The sequence below is a fragment of the Bufo gargarizans genome, chromosome 6 (assembly GCF_014858855.1).
Source record: "Bufo gargarizans isolate SCDJY-AF-19 chromosome 6, ASM1485885v1, whole genome shotgun sequence".
Classification (NCBI taxonomy): domain Eukaryota; kingdom Metazoa; phylum Chordata; class Amphibia; order Anura; family Bufonidae; genus Bufo; species Bufo gargarizans.
In genome coordinates, this window is record NC_058085.1 from 273,642,107 (window position 1) to 273,650,963 (window position 8,857).

The window sequence follows — 8,857 nt, forward strand, 5'->3', positions numbered from 1 at the left end:
GAGTTAACAACAGGGGAGGGGGGGCCCACTGGCCACCAATGAGTTAAAAACAAGGGGGGGTCTGCCCCCTGCTGCCTGGCAGCACCTGCCAGGCAGCAGGGGACAGTCATGTACACAGTTTTTTTGTATATTCTAACCTGAAGCGTCTCCATCACCATGGGAACGCCTCTGTGTTAGTCCTCATGCACACGGACGTTTTTTTTCACGGTCCGCAAAACGGGGTTCCGTTGGTCCGTGATCCGTGACCGTTTTTCTGTCCGTGGGTCTTCCTTGATTTTTGGAGGATCCACGGACATGAAAAAAAAGTCATTTTGGTGTCCGCCTGGCCGTGCGGAGCCAAACGGATCCGTCCTGAATTACAGAGCAAGTCAATGGGGACGGATCCGTTTGAAGTTGACACAATATGGTGCCATTTCAAACGGATCCGTCCCCATTGACTTTCAATGTAAAGTCTGGAGTTCTGTTATACCATCGGATTGGAGTTTTCTCCAATCCGATGGTATATTTTAACTTGTAGCGTCCCCATCACCATGGGAACGCCTCTATGTTAGAATATACTGTCGGATATGAGCTACATCGTGAAACTCATTTCCGACAGTATATTCTAACACAGAGGCGTTCCCATGGTGATGGAGACGCTTCAGGTTAGAATATACAAAAAAACTGTGTACATGACTGTCCCCTGCTGCCTGGCAGGTGCTGCCAGGCAGCAGGGGGCAGACCCCCCCCCCCTGTTTTTAACTCATTGGTGGCCAGTGGGCCCCCCCTCCCCTGTTGTTAACTCGTTGGTGGCCAGTGTGCGCACCCCCCTCCCTCCCTCCCTCTATTGTAATAATAGCATTGGGGCCAGTGTGCGCGCCCCCCCCAACCCCACCCCCCCCCCTCCCTCCCTCTATTGTAATAATAGCATTGAGGCCAGTGTGCGCGCCCCCCCAACCCCCCCCTCCCTCCCTCTATTGTAATAATAGCATTGGGGCCAGTGTGCGCCAACCCCCCCCCCCCCCCCCCCCCGATCATCGGTGGCAGCGGAGTAGAAGATTCATACTTACCTGGCTGCTGGCTGCTGCGATCTCTGTGTCCGGTCGGGAGCTCCTCCTACTGGTAAGTGACAGGTCTGTGCGGCGCATTGCTGTCACTTACCAGTAGGAGGAGCTCCCGGCCGGACGCAGACATCGCAGCAGCCAGCAGCCAGGTAAGTATGAAAATCTTCTACTCCGCTGCCACCGATGATCGGGGGGGGGGGGGGGGGGTGCGCACACTGGCCCCAATGCTATTATTACAATAGAGGGAGTATTATTACAATAGAGGGAGGGAGGGGGGGGGTTGAAGGGGGTGCGCACACTGGCCCCAATGTATTAAAACAATAGAGGGAGGGAGGGGGGGGTTGGGGGGGGCGCGCACACTGGCCCCAATGTATTAAAACAATAGAGGGAGGGAGGGGGGTGCGCACACTGGCCACCAACGAGTTAACAACAGGGGAGGGGGGGGGCCGCACAATGATATTCAAACTGGGGAGGGGGGGGGGGGGTCTGCCCCCTGCTGCCTGGCAGCCCTGATCTCTTACAGGGGGATATGATAGTACAATTAACCCCTTCAGGTGCCGCACCTGATGGGGTTAATTGTACTATCATATCCCCCTGTAAGAGATCGGGTGCTGCCAGGCAGCAGGGGGCAGTCTTGTACACAGTTTGTAGTGTATTCTAACTAGAAGCGTCCCATCACCATGGGAACGCCTCTGTGTTAGAATATACTGTCGGATCTGAGTTTTCACGAAGTGAAAACTCAGCTCTGAAAAAGCTTTTATGCAGACGGATCTTCGGATCCGTCTGTATGAAACTAAAACCTACGGCCACGGATCACGGACACGGATGCCAATCTTGTGTGCATCCGTGATTTTCACGGACCCATTGACTTGAATGGGTCCGTGAACCGTTGGCCGTGAAAAAAATAGGACAGGTCATATTTTTTTCACGGCCAGGAAAAACGGATCACGGATGCGGCTGCCAAACGGTGCAGTTTCCGATTTTTCCACGGACCCATTGAAAGTCAATGGGTCCGCAAAAAAAAACGGAAAACGGCACAACGGCCACGGATGCACACAACGGTCGTGTGCATGAGGCCTGAGGCCTTAAGCTTTTTGTAATCATTTTATTATTAAAGTCATCATGAGAATATGCTTTGTTTATTTCTTTATCATTTTTCTTTTGGTCCCAGCACTAAGGAGGTTCATTTATTATTAGATATGCACCAATTTTTGGCATCTATCTGTCGCAAGAGTCGGTCACAAAGGGGATTTACGAACAAATCTGCAACATTTTCCCGCTCACGCCAGGTCTAGAAAAGGGGGTGCGACATGGACGGGGAAGAGAGGACAGGCCATCCCGTCTCATTTATCCCTTTCTACCCCTGTTATAGACATAGAAAATTGTCTAAATCTACGCCAGCATGGGAGCTTGCGCAGATTGAGGCCGGAGGTAGATGTGCCTATGTTATGTAGAGGCTAGGGGTATTAAGATCGGCGACTAAAACGCTGGTCTTAATAAATGACCCCATAAGTGATTAAGGGGAGATTTATCATCTCCCTTTTGCTAGAAACGTGGCTTTAACCGCCTCCGGACCGCCTAACGCAGGACTGCGGTCCGAAGGCGGCCGGTTCAGGCTCCTTCACGGGAACGGCAGGTAAACGAGTGCATCTACAGCCTGCCAGCGGCGATCATTCGCTGGCAGGCCGTAGATGCGATTTTTTTTTAACCCTTGAAAGGTATATCAGACGCTGTTTTGTTAACAGCGTCTGATATACCTGGTCCTCTGGTGGTCCCTTTTGCTTGGATCGACCACCAGAGAACACAGGCAGCTTTGTAAAATAGCACCAAACACCACTACACTACACTACACCCCCCCTGTCACTTATTAACCCCTTATTAACCCCTGATCACCCCATATAGACTCCCTGATCACCCCCCTGTCATTGATCACCCCCCTGTAAGGCTCCATTCAGACGTCCGTATGTGTTTTGCGGATCCATAGATCCGCAAAACACATACAGACGTCTGAATGGAGCCTTACAGAGGGGTAATCAATGACAGGGGGGTGATCACCCCATATAGACTCCCTGATCACCCCCCTGTCATTGATAATTCCCCTGTAAGGCTCCATTCAGACGTCCGTATGTGTTTTGCGGATCTGTGGATCCGCAAAACACATACGGACGTCTGAATGGAGCCTTACAGGGGGGTGATCACCCATATAAACTCCCTGATCACCCCCCTGTCATTGATCACCCCCCTGTAAGGCTTCATTCAGACGTCCGTATGTGTTTTGCGGATCCGCATTTTCCGCTAACTTGTGCCAAAAAATAAAAACTTCTATGAACTCACTTTGCACATCAGCGAATACCTTAGGGTGTCTACTTTCCTAAATGGGGTCATTTGTGGGGTGTTTCTACTGTCTGGGCATTGTAGAACCTCAGGAAACATGACAGGTGCTCAGAAAGTCACAGCTGCTTCAAAATGCGGAAATTCACATTTTTGCACCATAGTTTGTAAACGCTATAACTTTTACCCAAACCAATAAATATACACTTATTGCATTTTTTTTTTATCAAAGACATGTAGAACAATACATTTAGAGAAAAATTTATATAGAAATGTAGTTTTCATTGAAAAATTTTACAACCGAAATTTTGATTAATATAAAAAAAAGTAAAAATGTCAGCAGCAATGAAATACCACCAAAGGAAAGCTCTATTAGTAAGAAGAAAAGGAGGTAAAATTCATTTGGGTGGTAAGTTGTATGATCGAGCAATAAACCGTGAAAGTAGTGTAGTGCAGAAGTGTAAAAAGTGGTCTGGTCATTAAGGGGGTTTAAGCTAGGGGAGCTGACGTGGTTAAAAACTTGTGGTCCCCAATGCACGGGGCCCCATCCGTGCAGCTGCCACAGACGGATCCAGACCCATTGAACTTAAATGAGTCCGTGATCCGTCCACACCGCAAAAAAAATAGACCATGTTCTATTTTTTTTTGCGGTGCTAAGGTACGGAGAGAACTCCATAGTGCTTCCGTGGGGTTCCGTGCCTCCGTTCCTCACCGCTTCTTCCAGATTGCACATGGTGTGCACACGGCCAGTGCCCGCATATTGCGGACCTACTGTTTGGGGGCCGCAATACGGACACGGCTGGGCGAGTGCCACGTGCATGAGGCCTTAAAGTGATCCATAAAAAGAGAAGACAATTAAAGAATACAGGATCTACAAGGCCGTGTACTGGAGTCAGTCAGCAAGATGTTGTGCATGTTTATGGCAGAGAAAAACCTTACTGCTGTGAGAGGGAATATTACTAACGCACCCTTCAACACGTTGAGACGGTTTGGCCAGCTGTAACTAAATCTGCCCCCTCAGTGGGGAACGGCAGAAGCTTATCAACAATGTTATTGCTTGCCTAAGGTTCTGCAGAGTGAGAGACTTTAAAGAGACGGAGGGAAGGAGCACTACGATGTCCATCATTGCTTCTGTCCATTCATATTGGGGAGGATTTGCACTATTATATGCCTTCGAACTGTGCCTTTTTATCGTCAGATCTACCACTACTCCTGTTCTGCATTTTTAGTAAAGACAGACTTATTTATTAATATTACATTTATACATTACATTTATATATCTCAGTTAGTAACATAGAATACCCCTTCCCTAAGACCTCTATAACACGGGCATCATGTTTTTTACCCGGATAAGATGCTGGTGCGTTGCAGGAAAATGTGCGATTTTTCCACGCAAGTGCAAAACATTGTAATGCGTTTTGCACGCGCATGAGAAAAATTGGCATGTTTGGTACCCAAACCCGAACTTCTTCACAGAAGTTCGGGTTTGGGATCGGTGTTCTGTAGATTGTACTATTTTCCCTTATAACATGGTTAGAAGGGAAAATAATAACATTCTTAATACAGAATGCTTAGTACAATAGGGCTGGAGGGGTTAAAAAAAAAAATAATAATAATAATTTAACTCACCTTAATCCACTTGTTCGCGCAGCCCGGCTTCTCTTCTGTCTTCTTTCTTCAGGACCTGGGTAAAGGACCTGTGGTGACGTCACTGCGCTCATCACATGGTCCATCACATGATCTTTTTACCATGGTGATGGATCGTGTGACGGGCCATGTGATGAGCGCAGTGACGTCATCACAGGTCCTTTACCCAGGTCCTGAAGAAAGAAGACAGAAGAGAAGCCGGCTGCGCGAACAAGTGGATTATGGTGAGTTAAATTATGATATTTTTTTTAACCCCTCCAGCCCTATTGTACTATGCATTCTGTATAAAGAATGCTATTATTTTCCTTATAACCATGTTATAAGGGAAAATAATAATAATCGGGTCTCCATCCCGATCATTTCCTAGCAACCGTGCGTGAAAATCGCACTGCATCCGCACTTGCTTGCGGATGCTTGCGATTTTCACGCAGTCCCATTCACTTCTATAGGGCCTGTGTTGCGTGGAAAACGCACAAAGAGGAGCATAATGCGATTTTCACGCAACGCATAAGTGATGCGTGAAAATCACCGTTCATGTGCACAGCCCCATAGAAATTAATGGGTCCGGATTCAGTGCGGGTGCAATGCGTGAGGTGAACGCATTGCACCCGCGCGGAAAACTCGCCCGTGTGAAAGGGGACTAAATGTCTGTGCTGAGAAGTTCCTCCTCTACATGTCCACATTTCTCTACTGCTCCCAGGTAGTGTTGATCGCGAATATTCTAATCGCTAATTTTTTATCGCGTATATTGGCACTTCGAGAATTCGGAAAGATGTAGAATATAGTGCTATATCTTCATAATATTCTAGATTTTGTTTTCATCAGTACCCTCACTGCTTATTGCTTGTGGGCCAAGGAGAAGGCTGCAATATCTTTGTTTGAGCTTAGCAACATCCCTAGCAACCAATAGGAAAGTTGCCGACCCCTTACTATATAAGAACCTCCCGAGCAGCCATTTTCTGCTGTTTTTTGCAGTTGTGAGAGAAAGTAGTGTTATTGCTATGTTCTGTACTTTGCTGAGTCATTTGGATCCTTATTTAAATACATTAGATAGTTAGTTAACTCATATATATAATACAGATAGTTAGTGGGAGATAGTCAGTGTAGATTAGATAGTGATATAGTGTAGCTGATAGGTTCCAGTGCAGGGTGTTAGGTAGTGTGATAGGAATTACTGTGCTGTGATAGGGATTGGTGTCTTTGTCTTTCATCTTTGAAAAAAAAAAAAAGAGTAATTTACTGTCTGTTTTTCTGTGCTGTGATAGGAATTACTGTGCTGTGAGAGGAATCACTGTGCTGTGATAGGGATTAGTGTCTTTGTCTTTTGTCTTTGAAAAAAAAGTTAAAAAATGTAGCAAAAGTGAGACACGCCTGTATTGTGCATGCAATACACGCATATTACATTGCCGATTTTCACAATCAAGAAAAAAATTGACAGGAAAATCAGACCAGGAATTCTAGAATTTGCAAATTTATGGCAAATATTAGGCCAAAAATGAGCGAAATATTGAGAAAACAACTATTGCCTATGCTGCTCATCGCTACTCCCAGGCTTGTGTGAACAGGTTCATCTTTGTGTCACTTCCATTCTTCTGACAGGACAATTCCCACCTCTTCCCTGCGGGAACAGCATCAGACTTCACTGGGCCCGGCTTTTCATCATTCTCCGGAAACTTTCCTCTCCTAGATTCTTCCCTACCTATTGGTTATAAGGATTGTCAGATCCAAAAAATGTTTAGTTATGACCGGGAAAGTGACATAAAGAAAAAAAGGGCCCTCACTTATTTACTGCCACTCTGTTCCAATGCCAACGATCCAGCCCCCTTGTGGCCCCCATCCTAACAATGGCCTCAAATGGAAGTCAATGTGTTAACAAAAAACAGATACAACATAGATGTCACATGGATGTCACAAAATACATACATTCTCGTGAACAGGAGCAGATTGGCCATAGACCTTACAGGGAAATTTCCCAGTGGGCTGATGCCCATGGGGCCGCCTGGGCCCTCTTCATGCCAGCCAGTGTAAGTTTTGGGGGATGTATTTTGTGCTTCTGTCGGCAGTATTTTGTGATGGACTATTTGGCTCTGTTTGGGTTGTATAATGTGCCACAGCATGGTATTGCTGGCCCTGCCTTCCATCAATTTGGACCGACTACAAAACGGGGCCACTTTTAGTATTTTTTCCAGGGCCACTTTAACCCCTTCAGGACACAGCCTTATTTCACCTTAAGGACCAGTGTCACTTTATGTGGTGATAACTTTAAAACGCTTTTACTTAGCCAAGCCATTCTGAGAATGTTTTTTCGTCACATATTGTACTTCATGACACTGGTAAAATTGAGTAAAAAAAATAGTTTTTATTTATAAAAAAAATAAAAAATTTACTTTACTTTACATTTCCAAATTTCTAACTTTCAATTTCTCTACTTCTACAATACATAGTAATAACTCCAAAAATAGTTATTAAATTACATACCCCATATGTCTACTTTATGTTTGGATCATTTTGGGAATGATATTTTATTTTTTGGGGATGTTACAAGGCTTATAAGTTTAGAAGCAAAAAATTTTCAGCAATTTTCAAATACCCAATTTTTAGGGACCAGTTCAGTTCACTTTGCGAGGCTTACATAATAGAAACCACCCAAAAATGATCCCATTCTATAAACTACACCCCTCAAGGTATTCAAAACTGATTTTACAAACTTTGTTAACCCTTTAGGTGTTCCACAAGAATTAATGGAACATAGAGATACAATTTCATAATTTCACTTTTTTAGCAGATTTTCCATTTTAATAATTTTTTTCCAGTTACAAAGCAAGGGTTAACAGCCAAACCAAACTCAATATTTATGGCCTTGATTCTGTAGTTTACAGAAACACCCCATATGTGATCGTAAACTACTGTACGGGTACACGGCAGGGCGCAGAAGGAAAGGAATGCCATACGGTTTTTGGAAGGCAGGTTTTGCTGGACAGTTTTTTTTGACACCATGTCCCATTTGAAGCCCCCCCCCCCGATGCACCCCTAGAGTAGAAACTACATAAAAGTGACCCCATCTAAGAAACTACACCCCTCAAGGTATTCAAAACTGATTTTACAAACATCGTTAACCCTTCAGGTGTTCCACAAGAGTTATTGGCAAATGGAGATTAAATTTCTGAATTTCAATTTGACACCATGTCCCATTTGAAGCCCCCCCGATGCACCCCTAGAGTAGAAACTACATAAAAGTGACCCCATCAAAGAAACTACACCCCTCAAGGTATTCAAAACTGATTTTACAAACATCGTTAACCCTTTAGGTGGTCCACAAGAATTAATGGAAAATAGAGATACAATTTCAAAATTTTACTTTTTTGCCAGATGTTCCATTTTAATAATTTTATTCCAGTTACAAAGCAAGGGTTACAGCCAAACCAAACTCAATATTTATGGCCCTGATTCTGTAGTTTACAGTAACACCCCATATGTGGTCGTAAACTGCTGAACGGGCACACAGCAGGGCGCAGAAGGAAAGGAATGCCATACGGTTTTTGGAAGGCAGATTTTGCTGGACTGGTATTTTTGACACCATGTCCCATTTGAAGCCCCCCTGATGCATCCCTAGAGTAGAAACTCCAAAAAAGTGACCCCATTTTAGAAACTACGGGATAGGGTGGCAGCATTTTTGGTACTAGTTTAGGGTACATATGATTTTTGGTTGCTCTATATTACACTTTTTGTGAGGCAAGGTAACAAGAAATAGCTGTTTTGGCACCGTTTTTATTTTTTATTATTTACAACATTCATCTGACAGGTTAGATCATGTGATATTTATATAGACCAAGTTA